Source organism: Oncorhynchus tshawytscha, linkage group LG10 (assembly GCF_018296145.1).
Source record: "Oncorhynchus tshawytscha isolate Ot180627B linkage group LG10, Otsh_v2.0, whole genome shotgun sequence".
Classification (NCBI taxonomy): Eukaryota; Metazoa; Chordata; class Actinopteri; order Salmoniformes; family Salmonidae; genus Oncorhynchus; species Oncorhynchus tshawytscha.
Window position 1 is genome coordinate 81,656,893 of NC_056438.1, and position 20,127 is coordinate 81,677,019.

Below are 20,127 nucleotides of genomic sequence, written 5' to 3' on the forward strand. Positions count from 1 at the left end.
TCTGGAGGACTCACTAAACAGAGAACATCCCTGGTCATCCCTACTGCCTCTGATCTGGAGGACTCACTAAACAGAGAACATCCCTGGTCATCCCTACTAGCCTCTGATCTGGAGGACTCACTAAACAGAGAACATCCCTGGTCATCCCTACTGCCTCTGGTCTGGAGGACTCACTAAACAGAGAACATCCCTGGTCATCCCTACTAGCCTCTGATCTGGAGGACTCACTAAACAGAGAACATCCCTGGTCATCCCTACTAGCCTCTGATCTGGAGGACTCACTAAACAGAGAACATCCCTGGTCATCCCTACTGCCTCTGGTCTGGAGGACTCACTAAACAGAGAACATCCCTGGTCATCCCTACTAGCCTCTGATCTGGAGGACTCACTAAACAGAGAACATCCCTGGTCATCCCTACTAGCCTCTGATCTGGAGGACTCACTAAACAGAGAACATCCCTGGTCATCCCTACTAGCCTCTGATCTGGAGGACTCACTAAACCCAAGTGCTTTATTTGTAAATCATGTCTGAGTGTTGGAGTGTGCCCAGTGTGCCCCTGGCTATCCATAAATATATAAATTAACAAGAAAAGGGTGCCGTCTGGTTCGGAAATGATTTATACTTTTACTTTTGATACTTATATTTAAAACCAAATAATTTTAGATAAGTAATATTTCACCGGGTGACTTTGTATCTTATCATTTACTCAAGTATGCCCTTTTGTACGAAGGTATCTTATCATTTACTCAAGTATGCCCTTTTGTATGAAGGTATCTTATCATTTACTCAAGTATGCCCTTTTGTATGAAGGTATCTTATCATTTACTCAAGTATGCCCTTTTGTATGAAGGTATCTTATCATTTACTCAAGTATGACAACTGGGTTCTTTTTCCAAACCTGCTTTTTTTTCTTCTTTGTACTTAAAAAAAAAACTGGCAAGAACAAATTGTTATTTACAATGACGGCCTACCAGAGTGGGTCAACTGCCTTGCTCAGAGGCAGAATGACAGCTTCTTTTTTTTACATTGTCAGGTCGGTGATTCGATCTAGAAACCTTCTGGTTACTGGCCCAACGCGTTAAGCACCTGCCTAGCCCCTGTTTCTGTAATCATCATCATCATCATAACATTATAGACTACAGTTTAGTTTCATTGAGACAAGGTCAGAACACCTACAGTCTTAGAGGCCGAAGAGGAAAACAATGACGGTAATAGGCCTTCTAACTGTAATTTATTACTGCACCATTAGGGGGCACTGTTTAGCTGACATTGATGAGGATGACTCGGAAACAATCATTACATTTGCAATATCCCTCTTTCACCAGCAGTACAACGATCCAGCAGTCCAGTTAAACACACACTCCTTCGCCAAACAAAACTTGTGTGATCGCTTATAATCATACAGATTCTTCATAACTCAGCAGAAAAGTTTTTTTTTAATGATTTCCATCAAGCTTGATGTTGAGAATGTAATACACCATTAAACATATTCTGTTCCATTGCCTGGATGATCAAGGTACCAGTTAATCCAATAGAAGTTATCAGTGTGAGGTTTGCATGGATAATACACAGCTAATATGGCTATTACAAAGCTCTTATGGCTGTAGGTAAATGGGAGCCTCAACTCATCTACTCCCATTAAGGCTATGGGATTTGCGTCCCGAATCGCACCCCTATTCCCTATATAGTGCAATACTTTAGACCAGAGCCCTATGGAACCCTATTCCCTACATAGTGCACTACTTTAGGCAGGAGCCCTATGGCACCCTATTCCCTATATAGTGCACTACTTTTGACTAGGGTTTCTATTGGGTTCTGGTCCAAAGTAGTTCACTATATAGGGAATAGGGTGCAATTTGGGATGTATACTTGTTTTTGTTGCTGAGTCTTGGAAGCACATTGGCTGTCTCTGTTAATGACATTTAAAAAAAACATGCATTAGGTACATTTGCATCAGGTCGCTAACAAGCACTACAGGAACATTATAGGGCACGGTTCACTCAGTGGTCAATAGTGTTATTAGTGTGGGCTGTACTATCATCCATCTTCTAATGTTGGTCCATCTCCTGATGTATAGGAAAAGCCATGAAAAGATGAACTCTTTTCCCCAATAACTTTGCCGATAGCTGCTGATATTTTATTTATTTTATTTCACCTTTATTTCACCAGGTAGGCTAGTTGAGAACACCTTTATTTAACCAGGTAGGCTAGTTGAGAACACCTTTATTTAACCAGGTAGGCCAGTTGAGAACACCTTTATTTAACCAGGTAGGCCAGTTGAGAACAAGTTCTCATTTGCAACTGCGACCTGGCCAAGATAAAGCAAAGCAGTGTGACACAGACAACAACAACAGAGTTACACATGGAGTAAACAATAAACAAGTCAGTAACACAAAAAACAAGTCAATGACACAGTAGAAAAAAAGAAAGTCTATATACAGTGTGTGCAAAAGGCATGAGGAGGTAAGGCAATAAATAGGCCATAGGAGCGAATAATTACAGTTTAGCAGATTAACACTGGAGTGATAAATGAGCAGATGATGATGTGAAAGTAGAGATACTGGTGTGAAAAAGAGCAGAAAAGTAAATAAAATAAAAACAGTATGGGGATGAGGTAGGTAAATTGGGTGGGCTATTTACCGATGGACTATGTTCAGCTTGAGGAAAATATGACTCTTTTTGTTATTTTTACACTGACTGTAAGAGGTGGTTGTCATTCTGAGCTACCTTAAGATGAGCTGCAAGGCGCTCTGGGTAAGAGCGTCTGCTAAACGTCTACAATGTAAAGACGTTTACATTCATTCTGGATTGGTACTGTATGTATTCAATACATATTTATTGAGCGTTCTCAGGTATTTTCTAGAATACACATGAATATAGACTACTAAATCAACTGTCATGAGAATATAGACTACTAAATCAACTGTCATGAGAATATAGACTACTAAATCAACTGTCATGAGAATATAGACTACTAAATCAACTGTCATGAGAATATAGACTACTAAATCAACTGTCATGAGAATATAGACTACTAAATCAACTGTCATGAGAATATAGACTACTAAATCAACTGTCATGAGAATATAGACTACTAAATCAACTGTCATGAGAATATAGACTACTAAATCAACTGTCATAAGAATATAGACTACTAAATCAACTGTCATGAGAATATAGACTACTAAATCAACTGTCATGAGAATATAGACTACTAAATCAACTGTCATGAGAACATAGACTACTAAATCAACTGTCATGAGAACATAGACTACTAAATCAACTGTCATGAGAATATAGACTACTAAATTAACTGTCATGAGAATATAGACTACTAAATCAACTGTCATAAGAATATAGACTACTAAATCAACTGTCATGAGAACATAGACTACTAAATCAACTGTCATGAGAATATAGACTACTAAATCAACTGTCATGAGAATATAGACTACTAAATCAACTGTCATGAGAATATAGACTACTAAATCAACTGTCATGAGAATATAGACTACTAAATCAACTGTCATAAGAATATAGACTACTAAATCAACTGTCATGAGAATATAGACTACTAAATCAACTGTCATGAGAACATAGACTACTAAATCAACTGTCATGAGAACATAGACTACTAAATCAACTGTCATGAGAATATAGACTACTAAATCAACTGTCATAAGAATATAGACTACTAAATCAACTGTCATGAGAATATAGACTACTAAATCAACTGTCATAAGAATATAGACTACTAAATCAACTGTCATGAGAATATAGACTACTAAATCAACTGTCATGAGAATATAGACTACTAAATCAACTGTCATGAGAACATAGACTACTAAATCAACTGTCATGAGAATATAGACTACTAAATCAACTGTCATGAGAATATAGACTACTAAATCAACTGTCATGAGAATATAGACTACTAAATCAACTGTCATGAGAACATAGACTACTAAATCAACTGTCATGAGAATATAGACTACTAAATCAACTGTCATGAGAACATAGACTACTAAATCAACTGTCATGAGAATATAGACTACTAAATCAACTGTCATGAGAATATAGACTACTAAATCAACTGTCATGAGAATATAGACTACTAAATCAACTGTCATGAGAACATAGACTACTAAATCAACTGTCATGAGAACATAGACTACTAAATCAACTGTCATGAGAATATAGACTACTAAATTAACTGTCATGAGAATATAGACTACTAAATCAACTGTCATGAGAACATAGACTACTAAATCAACTGTCATGAGAATATAGACTACTAAATCAACTGTCATAAGAATATAGACTACTAAATCAACTGTCATGAGAATATAGACTACTAAATCAACTGTCATAAGAATATAGACTACTAAATCAACTGTCATGAGAATATAGACTACTAAATCAACTGTCATGAGAATATAGACTACTAAATCAACTGTCATGAGAATATAGACTACTAAATCAACTGTCATGAGAATATAGACTACTAAATCAACTGTCATGAGAATATAGACTACTAAATCAACTGTCATGAGAATATAGACTACTAAATCAACTGTCATGAGAATATAGACTACTAAATCAACTGTCATGAGAATATAGACTACTAAATCAACTGTCATGAGAATATAGACTACTAAATCAACTGTCATGAGAACATAGACCACTAAATCAACTGTCATTGGCATTTCAAATAGCATTAATAGACAAGAACAGCTCAAGGACAGAACTACATCAATTAAAAAATGGCACACATATCAATGTATACACACAAACTATCTAGGTCCAATAGGGGGGAGGCGTTGTGTCCTGAGGTGTTGCTATATCTGTTTTTTGAAACCAGGTTTGCTGTTTATTTGAGCAATATGAGATGGAAGGAAGTTCAAAGCAAGAAGGGCTCTATATAATACGGTACGCTTTTCTTGAATGTGTTCTGGATTTGGGGACTGTGAATATACCCCTGGTGGCATGCATGGTAGGGTAAGTGTGTGAGTGCCAGGGCTGTGTGTAAGTTCACAACGCAAACAATTTGGAATTTCCAACACATTAATGTTTTCTTATCAAAACAAGAAGTGATGCAGTCAGTCTCTCCTCAACTGTTAGCCGAGAGAGACTGACATGCCTATTTGTTTCTATAAGTACGGTTAGCCTCAGGTACGGTATCTCAGATCATTATTAGTGTGTTTTTAAATGGTTTAACTGTATTACCGTGTGCATTAAAACCTCAGTGAGAATAGAATTTCCTACGACGAGCAAACGGTTTCAATAATGTATGTCTTTCTGGGCTTTCTCGTATATTAGCCCTTCCACAGTGTATTAGTCCAAGTCCCGTAGGCACAGCTGGACACTGTAAAGGTAATGCCTGTCTGTATGGGCAAAACCCAGCCTCAACGTGGTACTAAAGATGGACAGACAAGGATAATGTTTTAGGGAAATAGGATGTTGTTTATGTCACTCATCATCCAGGTGGTAATAGGAGAGATGCTTCCTGAAACACTTTGAGATTAGGTAAACAAATAAATGAACAATTTTCCTGGATGGCAGAGTGATAATGAAGGATACGGTAGGTGATTTATAGGTAATTGAATATGCTACTGATACTAAAGGACATTATTTAACAAACAAAACCGTGCATCATCAATCCATATCATTTTCTTCAATTTACAATTTAGCAAAGGTCAAAGGTCAAAGGTGAAAGGGCAGTCCATCTAAAACCGAGCTGGAATATACAGTACCAGTCAAAGTTTGGACACACCTACTCCTTCCAGGGTTTTTCTTTATTTTTTTTACTATTTTCTACATTGTGAAGACATCAAAACTATGAAATAACACATATAGAATCATGTAGTAACCAACAAAGTGAATGCAGCGGTCTAAGGCACTTTATGTCAGTGCTAGACGCGTCACTACAGACCCTGGTTTGATTCCAGGCTGTATCACAACCGGCCGTGATTGGAAGTCCTATAGGCAGGCGCACAATTGGCCCAGCGTCGTCAGGATCTGGGTAGGCCGTCATTGTAAATAAGAATTGTTCTTAACTGGCTTGCCTGGTTAAATAAAAATATATATATTTGAGATTTTTCAAAGTAGCCACCATTTGCCTTGACAGTTTTGCACACTCTTGGCATTCTCTCAACCAGCTTCATGAGCTAGTCACCTGGAATGCATTTTAATTATAAGGTGTGCCTTATTAAAAGTTCATTTGTGGAATTTATTTTCTTCTTAATGTGTTTGAGCCAATCAGTTGTGTTGTGAGAAGGTAGGGGTGGTAAACAGAAGATAGCCTTATTTGGTAAAAGACCAAGTCCATATTATGGCAAGAACAGCTCAAATAAGCAAAGAGAAACGACATTCCATCATTACTTTAAGACATGAAGGTCAGTCAATCTGAAACATTTCAAGAACTTTGAACTTTCTTCAAGTGCAGTTGCGAAAACCATCAAGAGCTATGGTGAAACTGGCTCTCATGAGGACCGCCACAGGAAAGGAAGACCCAGACTTACCTCTGCTGCAGAGGATGAGTTCATTAGAGTTACCAGCCTCAGAAATTGAAGCCAAAAGAAAATATTCACAGAGTTCAAGTAACAGACACATCTCAACATCAACTGTTCAGAGGAGACCACGTGAATCAGGCCTTCATGGTCAAAACAGCCATAAGAAGAAGAGACATGCTTGGGACAAGAAACACGAGCAATGGACATTATACCAGTGGAAATCTGTCCTTTGGTCTGATGAGTCCAAATTTGAGATGTTTGGTTCCAACCGCCGTGTCTTTGTGAGATGCTGAGTAGGTGAACGGATGATCTCGCATGTGTGGTCCCCTTCGTGAAGCATGGAGGAGGAGGTGTGACGGTGTGGGGTGGGGGGCTTTGCTGGTGACACTCAGTGGTTTATTTAGAATTCAAGGCACACTTAACCAGCATGGCTACCACAGCATTCTGCAGCGATACGCCATCCCATCTGGTTTGGGCTTAGTGGGACTATCATTTGTTTTTCAACAGGACAATTACCCAACACACCTCCAGGCTGTGTAAGGGCTATTTGACCAAGAAGGAGAGTGATGGAGTGCTGTTTCAGATGACCTGGCCTCCACAATCACCCGACCTCAACCCAATTGAGATTGTTTGGGAGGAGTTGAACCGCAGAGTGAAGGAAAAGCAGCCAAATATGTCGGAACTCCTTCAAAACTGTTGGGAAAGCATTCCAGGTGAAGCTAGTTGAGAGAATGCCAAGTGTGTTCAAAGCTGTCATCAAGGCAAAGGGTGGCTACCTTGAAGAATCTCAAATATAAAATATATTTTGATTAATTTAACACTTTTTTGGTTACTGACATGATTCCATATTGTGTTTTTCATAGTTTTGATGTCGTCACTATTATTCTACAACGTAGAAAATTGTTTTAAAAAATAAAGGAAAACCCTTGAATGAGTAGGTGTGTCCAAACATTTGACTGGCACTGTAGGTCTCCAGTAAAGTGATTGTACAAACAAAATGTGTTGTGTGATATTGTCTCAAATCAGATGTCGGCCTCACAGTTTATGGATCATAGCACTGTTTTCAATGTTCCAAAACATATACCTGACGCTAAGAGGGTTCTGTTCTGAGATCCAAACATGTTTTCAGCCTACAGCCACAGAAGAGAAACACTGTAAAAACCACTTAAACAGGCCGCAGTAGGACACACACACACACACACACACACACACACACACACACACACACACACACACACACACACACACACACACACACACACACACACACACACACACGTAAACACACGGACAGGAGTAGCATACAAGAGCCACTTAAATAGACTAGTTGCATGAAAAAGTACATCGTTGTGGATATTGAACAACAAAACATGGTGTGGTTTTCATTGGTCATTGGTCTGCAGGAATGTGTTGTGGTGATGATTCTGTTTGGACCTGTTTCTGAAATGAAATACATGTGTTCTTAAAAAAACAAACGTGTGGTAAATTGTGAATATGATATCCTAGCTGACTCCACCTGCTGAAACACCTGTCTTTACAAATCCATTCCCTCTGTTCTATGTATAGAATTTACCTGTGGTGCACAGAAAAGCTTTTTAGGTGCATTACCTCAATCCTAATTCAGTTTTCTTTACAGTAAGGACATAAAGACACTGTACATTTCTCTCCACTTCACTATTAAACAAATCAAAAGTTCTGTATATTATGTTGTTTAAAAGTTTGAGAGACAACCCGAAATGATTTGTCTTGTTGAACCATAAAAACACAGTGACCCATGTAGATAGCCCTACAGCCATCACATGCAAAAGACTAATCAGGTCAATAAATCCTGTACAGTTTTACAGGTAGACTACAGGTAGACTAGTTCAGTTTACATTTCAACTCTAACATTAAGTCTCAATAGTACTTCTCTATAATGTCTTACTTTGATGTGTAGTACAGGAGGGCCAGAGAATGTTCCAGATATCCACCGTCTTCCTAGAACGTCCTGTACAGGCTACTTAAAACTGCTCCGTCCATTTGGTTCATGAACTTATCAATACCCTCCTTCCCTCCCTCCCTCCCTTCCTCTCAAGGAATGGATGAATAATGTATCAAAGACAAGTGGACGATATCTATCCATCTATGTGAGGGACTGAAGTTTCTGAGGTTTGCTCTTTAGACTAGTATGGGAACAAATCGATGGATGACTTCTGTGTAGTATATATCGATTCGTTGGACAGAGGCCCTAAGGCACCGTGTTGCTTGCTGACTCTTTTTGCCAAACAATATCTTTTGGGGCCCTGTCCAAAAATGTTCGGCCTGGTCCCAGACATGTTTATGTTGTCTTCCCAACTCCAATGGCCATATACAGCACAAACAGTTCTAGGACCAGGCTGAACCTGGTAACCCCTAGTAACGTCCAGGCTGAACCTGGTAACCCCTAGTAACGCCCAGGCTAAACCTGGTAACCCTTAGTAACACCCAGGCTAAACCTGGTAACCCATAGTAACGCCCAGGCTAAACCTGGTAACCCCTAGTAACACCCAGGCTAAACCTGGTAACCCATAGTAACGCCCAGGCTAAACCTGGTAACCCCTAGTAACATCCAGGCTAAACCTGGTAACCCCTAGTAACGTCCAGGCTAAACCTGGTAACCCCTAGTAACGCCCAGGCTAAACCTGGTAACCCCTAGTAACGCCTAGGCTAAACCTGGTAACCCCTAGTAACGCCTAGGCTAAACCTGGTAACCCCTAGTAACGTCCAGGCTAAACCTGGTAACCCCTAGTAACGTCCAGGCTAAACCTGGTAACCCCTAGTAACGCCCAGGCTAAACCTGGTAACCCCTAGTAATGTCCAGATTCTGTTCTGTCCACTGTGTGCGTTTGTGTGTCTGTTCTGTCCACTGTGTGTGTTTGTGTGTCTGTTCTGTCCACTGTGTGTGTTTGTGTGTCTGTTCTGTCCACTGTGTGCGTTTGTGTGTCTGTTCTGTCCGCTGTGTGTGTTTGTGTGTCTGTTCTGTCCACTGTGTGTGTTTGTGTGTCTGTTCTGTCCACTGTGTGTGTTTGTGTGTCTGTTCTGTCCACTGTGTGTGTTTGTGTGTCTGTTCTGTCCACTGTGTGTGTTTGTGTGTCTGTTCTGTCCACTGTGTGTGTTTGTGTGTCTGTTCTGTCCACTGTGTGTGTTTGTGTGTCTGTTCTGTCCACTGTATATGTGTGTGTTCTAGAAAAGCTCCAGATTATGTCCTATAAAGAGATGTAAACTCCTGTTGTAATACCCTTGGCTGTGAGGACAGCTTTTCAGTCTCAGAATACGTCAAGATGTTCAGATGTACACGTAGATGTACATCCTAAACGGCACTCTTTTGCCTTTTTAGTGTACATGAGGCTCTGGTCAGTTAGATCTTTGCCAGTTAGGTCCTGGTCAGATAGGCCCTGCTCAGATAGGCCCTGGTCAGTTAGGGACTGGTCAGATAGGCCCTGCTCAGATAGGTCCTGGTCAGATAGGCCCTGCTCAGATAGGTCCTGGTCTGTTAGATCTTCGCCAGTTAGGTCCTGGTCAGATAGGTCCTGGTCAGATAGGCCCTGCTCAGATAGGCCCTGGTCAGTTAGATCTTTGCCAGTTAGGTCCTGGTCAGATAGGCCCTGCTCAGATAGGTCCTGGTCAGATAGGTCCTGGTCAGATAGGTCCTGGTCAGATAGGCCCTGCTCAGATAGGTCCTGGTCTGTTAGATCTTCGCCAGTTAGGTCCTGGTCAGATAGGTCCTGGTCAGATAGGCCCTGCTCAGATAGGTCCTGGTCAGAAAGGTCCTGGTCAGTTAAATCCTGGTCAGATAGGTCCTGGTCAGTTAGGGACTGGACACATAGGTCCTGGTCAGATAGGTCCTGGCCAGTTAAGTCCTGGTCAGTTAGGGACTGGACAAATAGGTCCTGGTCAGTTAAGTCCTGGTCAGATAGGTCCTGGCCAGATAGGTCCTGGTCAGTTAAGTCCTGGTCAGTTAGGGACTGGACACATAGGTCCTGGTCAGTTAAGTCCTGGTTAGATAGGTCCTGGTCAGTTAAGTCCTGGTCAGATAGGCCCTGGTCAGATAGGTCCTGGTCAGTTAGGTCTCTATCTGACCAGGACCTATCTGGAGAAAAAGTTCTCCCCAATTTAGTGGTATCCAATTGGTTGTTACAGTCTTGTCCCATCGCTGCATCTCCCGTACAGATTTGGGAGAGGCGATGGTTGTGCGTCCTCCAAAACACAACCCAGCCAAGCCGCACTGCTTCTTGACACAATGCCCCCTTAACCCGGAAGCCAGCCGCACCAATGTGTTGGAGGAAACGCCGTACACCCGGTGACCGTGTCAGCGTGCACTGCGCCCGGTCCGCCACAGGAGTTGCTAGTGCGTGATGGGACAAGAACATCCCTCCCCTAACCCGGACAACGCTGGGTCAATTGTGCACCAGCCTCTCCTGGTCGCGGCCAGCTGCGACAGAGCCTGGACTCAAACCAGGATCTCTAGTGGCACAGCTAACACTGCGATGCAGTGCCTTAGACCACTGCGCCACTTGGGAGCCCCGGCATAAGTATTACATACCACTGAGTCAATACTTTGTAAAAGCACATTGGGGTTGTCCGAATCAGTTTTGCACATCTGGGTTTGGGGATTTTCTCCCATTAACATGAATCAAATGTATTTATATAGCCCTTCTCACATCAGCTGATATATCAAAGTGCTGTACAGAAACCAGCCTAATTCCCCAAACAGCAAGCAATGCAGGTGTAGAAGCACGGTGGCTAGGAAAAGCTTCCTAGAAAGGCCAAAATCTACGAAGAAACCTAGAAAGGAACCAGGCTATGAGGGGTGGCCAGTCCTCTTCTGGCTGTGCCGGGTGGAGATTATAACAGAACATGGCCAAGATGTTCAAATGTTCATAAATGACCAGCATGGTCAAATAATAATAATCACAGTAGTTGTTGAGGGTGCAACAAGTCAGCACCTCAGGAGTAAATATCAGTTGGCTTTTCATAGCCGATCATTAAGAGTATCTCTACCGCTCCTGCTGTCTCTAGAGTGTTGAAAACAGCAGGTCTGGGACAGGTAGCACGTCCGGTAAACAGGTCAGAGTTCCATAGCCGCAGGCAGAACAGTTGAAACTGGAGCAGCAGCACGGCCAGGTACACTGGGGACAGCAAGGAGTCATCATGCCAGGTAGTCCTGAGGCATGGTCCACTGAGAGAGAGAAAGAAAGAAAGAAAGAGAGAAAGAGAAAATTTGAAATAACATACCTAAATTCAAACAGGACACCGGATAAGACAAGTGTCTTTCAGATTTTCTAAACTTCTCTTAAATTAGATGGGGAGCGAAGGTGAACAGCAATCTTCAAGTCTTTCCACAGATTTTCAATGGGATTCAAGTCTGGGCTTCAAGGCTGGGCCACTCAAGGACTTTCACATTCTTGTTCTGAAGCCACTCCAGCATTGCTTTGGCTGTATGCTTGGGGTCATTGTCCTGTTGGAATGTAAATCTTCACCCCAGTCTAAGGTCGTTTGCTCTCTGAAGGTTCTCACCAAGGATTTGCCTGTATTTGGCTCCATTCATTGTTCCCTCTGTCCTTATTAGTCTCCCAGTCCCTGCTGCTGAAAAGCGGTCCCATAGCATGATGCTGCCACCACCATGCTTCACGGTAGGAATGGTGTTTGAAGGGTGATGAGCTGTGCCTGGTTTCTACAGACATAGTGTCTTGCATTCAGGCCAAAGAGTAAAATGTTTGTCTCCACAGACCACAGAATATTTGACATGCCTTTGTGAAAACTCCAGGTGTGCTGTCTTGTGCCTTGTTCTCAGGAGAGGCTTCCGTCTGACCACTCTCCCATAAAGACCAGATTGGTGAAGTGCTGTAGAGACTGCTGTCCTTCTGGCAGGTTCTCCCATGTCTGCCAATGAACTCTGCAGTTCTGTCAGAGTGGTCATTGGGCTCTTGCTCGCCTCCCTGATCAAGGTGCTGCTCGCCTCCCTGATCAAGGTGCTGCTCGCCTCCCTGATCAAGGTGCTGCTCGCCTCCCTGATCAAGGTGCTGCTCGCCTCCCTGATCAAGGTGTTGCTCGCCTCCCTGATCAAGGTGCTGCTCGCCTCCCTGATCAAGGTGCTGCTCGCCTCCCTGATCAAGGTGCTGCTCGCCTCCCTGATCAAGGTGCTTCTCTCCTCCCTGATCATATATATATGACTCTATATGACTCTATATATGACTATGGACAGTTCCTTGGACTTCATGGTGTACAAAACATTAGGAACACCTTCCTAATATTGAGTTATACCACCTTTTGCCCTCAGAACAGCCTCAATTCGTCAGGGTATGGACTCAAATCAAATCTCATTGGTCACATACACGTGTTTAGCAGATGTTATTGTGGGTGTAGCGAAATGCTTGTGTTCCCAGCTCCAACAGTGCAGTAATATCTAACAATTCGCAAGGGATCTAAAAGTAAAATAACGGGAATTAAGAAATATAGAAATATTAGGACGAGCAATCTCGGTGTCCGGAGTTCGGATATATACAGTGCCTTGCGAAAGTATTCGGCCCCCTTGAACTTTGCGACCTTTTGCCACATTTCAGGCTTCAAACATAAAGATATAAAACTGTATTTTTTTGTGAAGAATCAACAACAAGTGGGACACAATCATGAAGTGGAACGCATTTATTGGATATTTCAAACTTTTTTAACGAATCAAAAACTGAAAAATTGGGCGTGCAAAATTATTCAGCCCCCTTAAGTTAATACTTTGTAGCGCCACCTTTTGCTGCGATTACAGCTGTAAGTCGCTTGGGGTATGTCTCTATCAGTTTTGCACATCGAGAGACTGAAATTTTTTCCCATTCCTCCTTGCAAAACAGCTCGAGCTCAGTGAGGTTGGATGGAGAGCATTTGTGAACAGCAGTTTTCAGTTCTTTCCACAGATTCTCGATTGGATTCAGGTCTGGACTTTGACTTGGCCATTCTAACACCTGGATATGTTTATTTTTGAACCATTCCATTGTAGATTTTGCTTTATGTTTTGGATCATTGTCTTGTCGGAAGACAAATCTCCGTCCCAGTCTCAGGTCTTTTGCAGACTCCATCAGGTTTTCTTCCAGAATGGTCCTGTATTTGGCTCCATCCATCTTCCCATCAATTTTAACCATCTTCCCTGTCCCTGCTGAAGAAAAGCAGGCCCAAACCATGATGCTGCCACCACCATGTTTGACAGTGGGGATGGTGTGTTCAAGGTGATGAGCTGTGTTGCTTTTACGCCAAACATAACGTTTTGCATTGTTGCCAAAAAGTTCAATTTTGGTTTCATCTGACCAGAGCACCTTCTTCCACATGTTTGGTGTGTCTCCCAGGTGGCTTGTGGCAAACTTTATGGATATCTTTAAGAAATGGCTTTCTTCTTGCCACTCTTCCATAAAGGCCAGATTTGTGCAATATACGACAGATTGTTGTCCTATGGACAGAGTCTCCCACCTCAGCTGTAGATCTCTGCAGTTCATCCAGAGTGATCATGGGCCTCTTGGCTGCATCTCTGATCAGTCTTCTCCTTGTATGAGCTGAAAGTTTAGAGGGACGGCCAGGCCTTGGTAGATTTGCAGTGGTCTGATACTCCTTCCATTTCAATATGATCGCTTGCACAGTGCTCCTTGGGATGTTTAAAGCTTGGGAAATCTTTTTGTATCCAAATCCGGCTTTAAACTTCTTCACAACAGTATCTCGGACCTGCCTGGTGTGTTCCTTGTTCTTCATGATGCTCTCTGCGCTTTTAACGGACCTCTGAGACTATCACAGTGCAGGTGCATTTATACGGAGACTTGATTACACACAGGTGGATTGTATTTATCATCATTAGTCATTTAGGTCAACATTGGATCATTCAGAGATCCTCACTGAACTTCTGGAGAGAGTTTGCTGCACTGAAAGTAAAGGGGCTGAATAATTTTGCACGCCCAATTTTTCAGTTTTTGATTTGTTAAAAAAGTTTGAAATATCCAATAAATGTCGTTCCACTTCATGATTGTGTCCCACTTGTTGTTGATTCTTCACAAAAAAATACAGTTTTATATCTTTATGTTTGAAGCCTGAAATGTGGCAAAAGGTCGCAAAGTTCAAGGGGGCCGAATACTTTCGCAAGGCACTGTATATGTGATGGTATGTATAGACATTATGGACAGTATGTGGATATAATATGTAGTATATCTGAAGAATATGATAGAATAGTATATGTACAGTAATAGTTGAATAGGACGGACTTGACTAGAATACAGTCTATATATATGGAATGAGTATGTAAACATTATTAAAGTGACTAGTGTTCCATTATTAAAGTGACCAGTGTTCCATTATTAGAGTGACCAGTGTTCCATTATTAAAGTGGCCAGTGTTCCATTATTAAAGTGGCCAGTGTTCCATTATTAAAGTGACCAGTGTTCCATTATTAGAGTGACCAGTGTTCCATTATTAAAGTGGCCAGTGTTCCATTATTAAAGTGGCCAGTGTTCCATTATTAAAGTGACCAGTGTTCCATTATTAAAGTGGCCAGTGTTCCATTATTAAAGTGGCCAGTGTTCCATTATTAAAGTGACCAGTGATTCCATGTTTATGTATACAGGGCAGCAGCCTCTAAGGTGCAGTACCCGGGTGGTGGTTGACTAAGTTCAAGGCAGGGTACTGGATGGAGCCCGGCTACTGATGGCTATTTAATAACAGTCTGAAGGCCTTGAGATAGAAGCTGTTTTTTCAGACTCTCGGGTTCCAGATTTAATGCACCTGTACTGACCTCGCCTTCTGGATGGTAGCGGGGTGAACAAGCCGTGGCTCGGGTGGTTGTTGTCCTTGATGATCTTTATGGCCTTCCTGTGACACAGGGTGGTGTAGGTGTCCTGGAGGGCAGGAAATGTGCCCCCGTTGATGACTTGGGCAGACCGCACCACCCTCTGGATATCCCTGCGGTTATGGACGGTGCAGTTGCCGTACCAGGCGGTGCATACAACCCGACAGGATGCTCTCAATTGTGCATCTGTAACAGTTTTTGAGGGTCTTAGGGTGCCAAGCCAAATTTATTGGAATTTCTGTGTGAAGGGTGTAAAGGGAGCGAAGGGGGTAAAGAGAGTGAAAGGGAGTGAAGGGAGTGAAGGGGTGTGAAAGGGTGTGAAGGGGGTAAAGAGAGTGAAAGGGTGTGAAGGGAGTGAAAGGGTGTGAAGGGGTGTGAAGGGAGTGAAGGGGGTAAAGGGAGTGAAGGGGGAAGGGGGTAAAGAGAGTGAAAGGGTGTGAAGGGAGTGAAAGGGTGTGAAGGGAGTGAAAGGGTGTGAAGGGAGTGAAAGGGTGTGAAGGGAGTGAAAGGGGGTGAAGGGAGTGAAAGGGTGTGAAGGGAGTGAAAGGGGGTGAAGGGAGTGAAAGGGTGTGAAAGGGTGTGAAGGGGGTAAAGGGAGTGAAGGGAGTGAAGGGGGTAAAGAGAGTGAAAGGGTGTGAAGGGAGTGAAAGGGTGTGAAGGGAGTGAAAGGGTGTGAAGGGAGTGAAAGGGTATGAATGGGGTAAAGAGAAAGGGAGTGAAAGGGTGGGATTGAAGGGGGTAAAGGAAAGGGTGTGAAGGGGGTAAAGAGAGAAAGGGGGTGAAAGGAAAGGGTGTGAAGGGAGTGAAAGGGGGTGAAAGGGAGTAGAGGGAGTAAAGGGAGTGAAGGGGGTAAAGGGATTGAAAGGGGGTAAAGGGAGTAGAGGGAGTAAAGGGAGTGAAAGGGAGTGAAATGGGGTAAAGGGAGTGAAATGGGGTAAAGGGAGTGAAAGGGGGTAAAGGGAGTAGAGGGAGTAAAGGGAGTGAAAGGGGGTAAAGGGAGTGAAAGGGGGTAAAGGGAGTGAAGGGGGTAAAGGGAGTAAGGGGTGAAGGGAGTGAAAGGGGGTAAAGGGAGTGAAAGGGGGTAAAGGGAGTGAAGGGGGTAAAGGGAGTAGAGAGAGTAAAGGGAGTGAAAGGGGGTAAAGGGAGTGAAAGGGGGTAAAGGGAGTGAAGGGGGTAAAGGGAGTAGAGGGAGTGAAGGGAGTGAAAGGGGGTAAAGGGAGTGAAAGGGGGTAAAGGGAGTGAAGGGGGTAAAGGGAGTAGAGGGAGTAAAGGGAGTGAAAGGGGGTAAAGGGAGTGAAAGGGGGTAAAGGGAGTGAAGGGGGGTAAAGGGAGTAAAGGGAGTGAAAGGGGGTAAAGGGAGTAGAGGGAGTAAAGGGAGTGAAAGGGGGTAAAGGGAGTGAAGGGGGTAAAGGGAGTGATAGGGGGTAAAGGGAGTGAAGGGGGTAAAGGGAGTAGAGGGAGTAAAGGGAGTGAAAGGGGGTAAAGGGAGTGAAAGGGGGTAAAGGGAGTGAAGGGGGTAAAGGGAGTAGAGGGAGTAAAGGGAGTGAAAGGGGGTAAAGGGAGTGAAAGGGAGTAAAGGGGGTAAAGGGAGTAGAGGGGGTAAAGGGAGTGAAAGGGGGTAAAGGGAGTGAAGGGGGTAAAGGGAGTGAAGGGGGTAAAGGGAGTAGAGGGGGGTAAAGGGAGTCAAAGGGAGTAAAGGGAGGAAGAGGGGTAAAGGGAGTGAAAGGGGGGTAAAGGGAGTGAAGGGGGTAAAGGGAGTGAAGGGGGTAAAGGGAGTAGAGGGGGGTAAAGGGAGTCAAAGGGAGTAAAGGGAGTGAAAAAAAGGTTGCAATTCTTTCCTCAAACCAGTGTAACCTAATACCATACCCCGTTCAAAGGCGCTTAAATATTGTCTTGTCCATTCACCCTCCGAATGGCCACATACACAATCCACATTGGCGTGGATTTAACAAGTGACATCAATAAGGGATCATAGGTTTACCTGGATTCACCTGGTCAGTCTGTGTCATAGAAACATAGAAATGTTTTGTACACGCAGTGTAGCTTCGGCTCAGACGTACTGTCGGCTGTGGGACCTTATACGAACATGTCATAGCAAAAGTGTGTGAATACATTTTCAACATTTCTAAAAACACGTTTGCACATTGTCTTTATGGGGTATTGTCTGTAGATGGGTGAGAGAGAAAAAAGTGTCTTTTAATCCATTTTAATTTCAGAACTGTAACACAACTAAATGTAGAGTACGGCAAAGGGTATGAATACTTTTTGAAGTCACTGTAAGTGCTTTCTATTTCGTATACATAGTTTCAGCATCGTGCAGTTCTCATTTTGATACTTTTTTGGTACCTTTTGAAGTGCACAGATGGCCTCCTATCATTCCTAGTTGCTTCATCACCCATTGCTATTCCAGGGAAAATTCCCTTTGTTCTGATGTATTATTATTTTTGTCCATTCTAGTGATTATATTTCAATGGCTTTCAAGGGTGATGATTAGTTTGCTCTTAGTGATGACCTAATGCACTAGCTTTGGAGGAAACATCATGGATCATTTCCTCGTCAATAAAGATTATTAATACATATTGATGAACGCAACCAATTCATAATTGATCTGTTTTTTGTTTGTTTTTGTATATATATATATATATATATTTTAACAACGTTTGCATTAATGTTGCATTAGAGTTATACCTTGGCAGTGGGATGGATCCAAAACGGCAGACGAGTAAATAAAAGATCAGGACTCCATATTAATTCTACGCTCGTAAATTCTCTTGACCTTTAAAGCCATTGAATGCAGTATATACACCAAAGTCAGGACGCATACAATGTCGCCATGGAGACCTTCTAGGACCTTCCTTTAATACATTCAAGGAAAAAAACAAGACGGAGCAAATCCCACTGTTGGAGCAAATAATCTGTCATCTTTGGGACCATTATGTGGACGCACAGGTTGAAGCACCAACAGTGGGATTACTTTATTTTTTATTTTTATAAAGGCAAAAAAATATATACAGTAAATGTAGTGGTGGTCTGTAGTTGAGATGATTTAAAAGTTGTTGTTTTTTTGCCACAAAACACAGTTTAACACTAACCACGTTTCTATCCACAGTTTTATGTGAGTAAAGTCCCACTATATAAAAAAACAAAACAAGACAGCTGTGATGGAAACAGGACGTTTCAGTACAATTTTATAAATGCTAACAGATAATTCGTTTGTTTGACATGGTGGGATCTTTTTTGTGTCAGTAAAATGTATCATGCGAGAAATTGGCGGTGAAAACGCATTTATGCGCAAATATTTAAATAAATAACCGTCATATTGAAGTAAACTTGTAGTCAAGTGATGATACGGTGTGTCGTCCTCCCGTTATGACTTGGGAAACCATGCAGTTTATTAGACTACAGAAGCTTGGTTTCCATCAAATTAGCGACAGATTCTCTCACATCTGCATAAAAACAATACGCGCATTTTTCCGAACAAGAAATGTGTTTCCATCAAAATTGACTTGTTGTAGATAAAACGGCTGTGCGTGATGACATATATTGCACAATAATATAACTTTTGCCGTTAAATTCCCATGTACGCTACGGAATAAAAAAACAACAAGTTAAATTGGTTTCCATGGCATTTTCAACTCAACTGGTGGTTCATGGAAAGTCCTCCGTTTCTTTTTGTGATAAGGATAGCCCACCATGGCTTGGCGCTGTTTACAGTCATTACGAGGGGAAGTGTCCCATCCCTCTGCCTAATTAACAAGGGACAAACCACTTACTCAGAGAAGCCTTCTGAGTGGCTGAAACCCCTGTCAATCATATGGTGGTCCTGCGGAGTTCCATTGAGGAACCAGAGTCAACCCAGAAGTCGGAAAGTTACATTTCACCAATGCGTCAAAATCTGGGACCGGTCAACTGAAGAGTGAACTATAGTCATAACTTCATCAACTAGAGTTACGTTATAACGTTACCGTTTTCCACGACGGTTGTGATTTCTATGGTACTTCATTCTCTCCTTAAAAATGATTCATTTTCCCGTAAAAGGTCGGCTTCACAGGACCGGATAACTTGCCCGCGGTTTGGCGTTATTCAGCTGTAGCTCACGCAGAACCCGTCTCTCGCACGCACCTGAGTCTGAGGACCGTTATGGAGTATTTTTACAAACTCAGCATGTCTTGAAAATGTAAAATGTTCTTTTTCAACAGCTTGAACAATTTCAAATACATGTTTTTATAAGCAAACCAAGTGAAATTGCTGATGGTAAAGGTACAATTTCTCATTTTGGAATTATAGTTCGACAGGTTGTCAAGAAGAAAACTGATGCTGATTTTACTGGGATTAGAAAGAGAGCAGGATTTTACTTTACCGGAACGGATGTCAGACACCCACCGTGCGTGAGACCATCCTCTCCCCGTTTACCTGGTGGTAAGACTGGCTACCCTAAAGCGATGGCGTCCGAGGTGGTCTGCGGGCTGATCTTCAGATTGCTTCTTCCAATATGTTTAGCAACAGGTATGTTTTACACATGAAAAGCTACGGCATCTCTTTGCGCATGAAAAATATACCGCATCTCTTGTGCACTGAATGTGCCATCCAAATAGACATGAAAATAGTCGGGGGGAAATAACTCACAGCCATTGCAGATGACAGACTACAATAATACAATAACAATGTATATTCGCCTAATAAAAATAGTTATTATACTTTTATAGAGGAATTAAAATATCTTAAACATTTACAGAAGGCTGATCAAACGCCTGAGTAGTGTGTTGGGATTCTTGTTTTGCCAC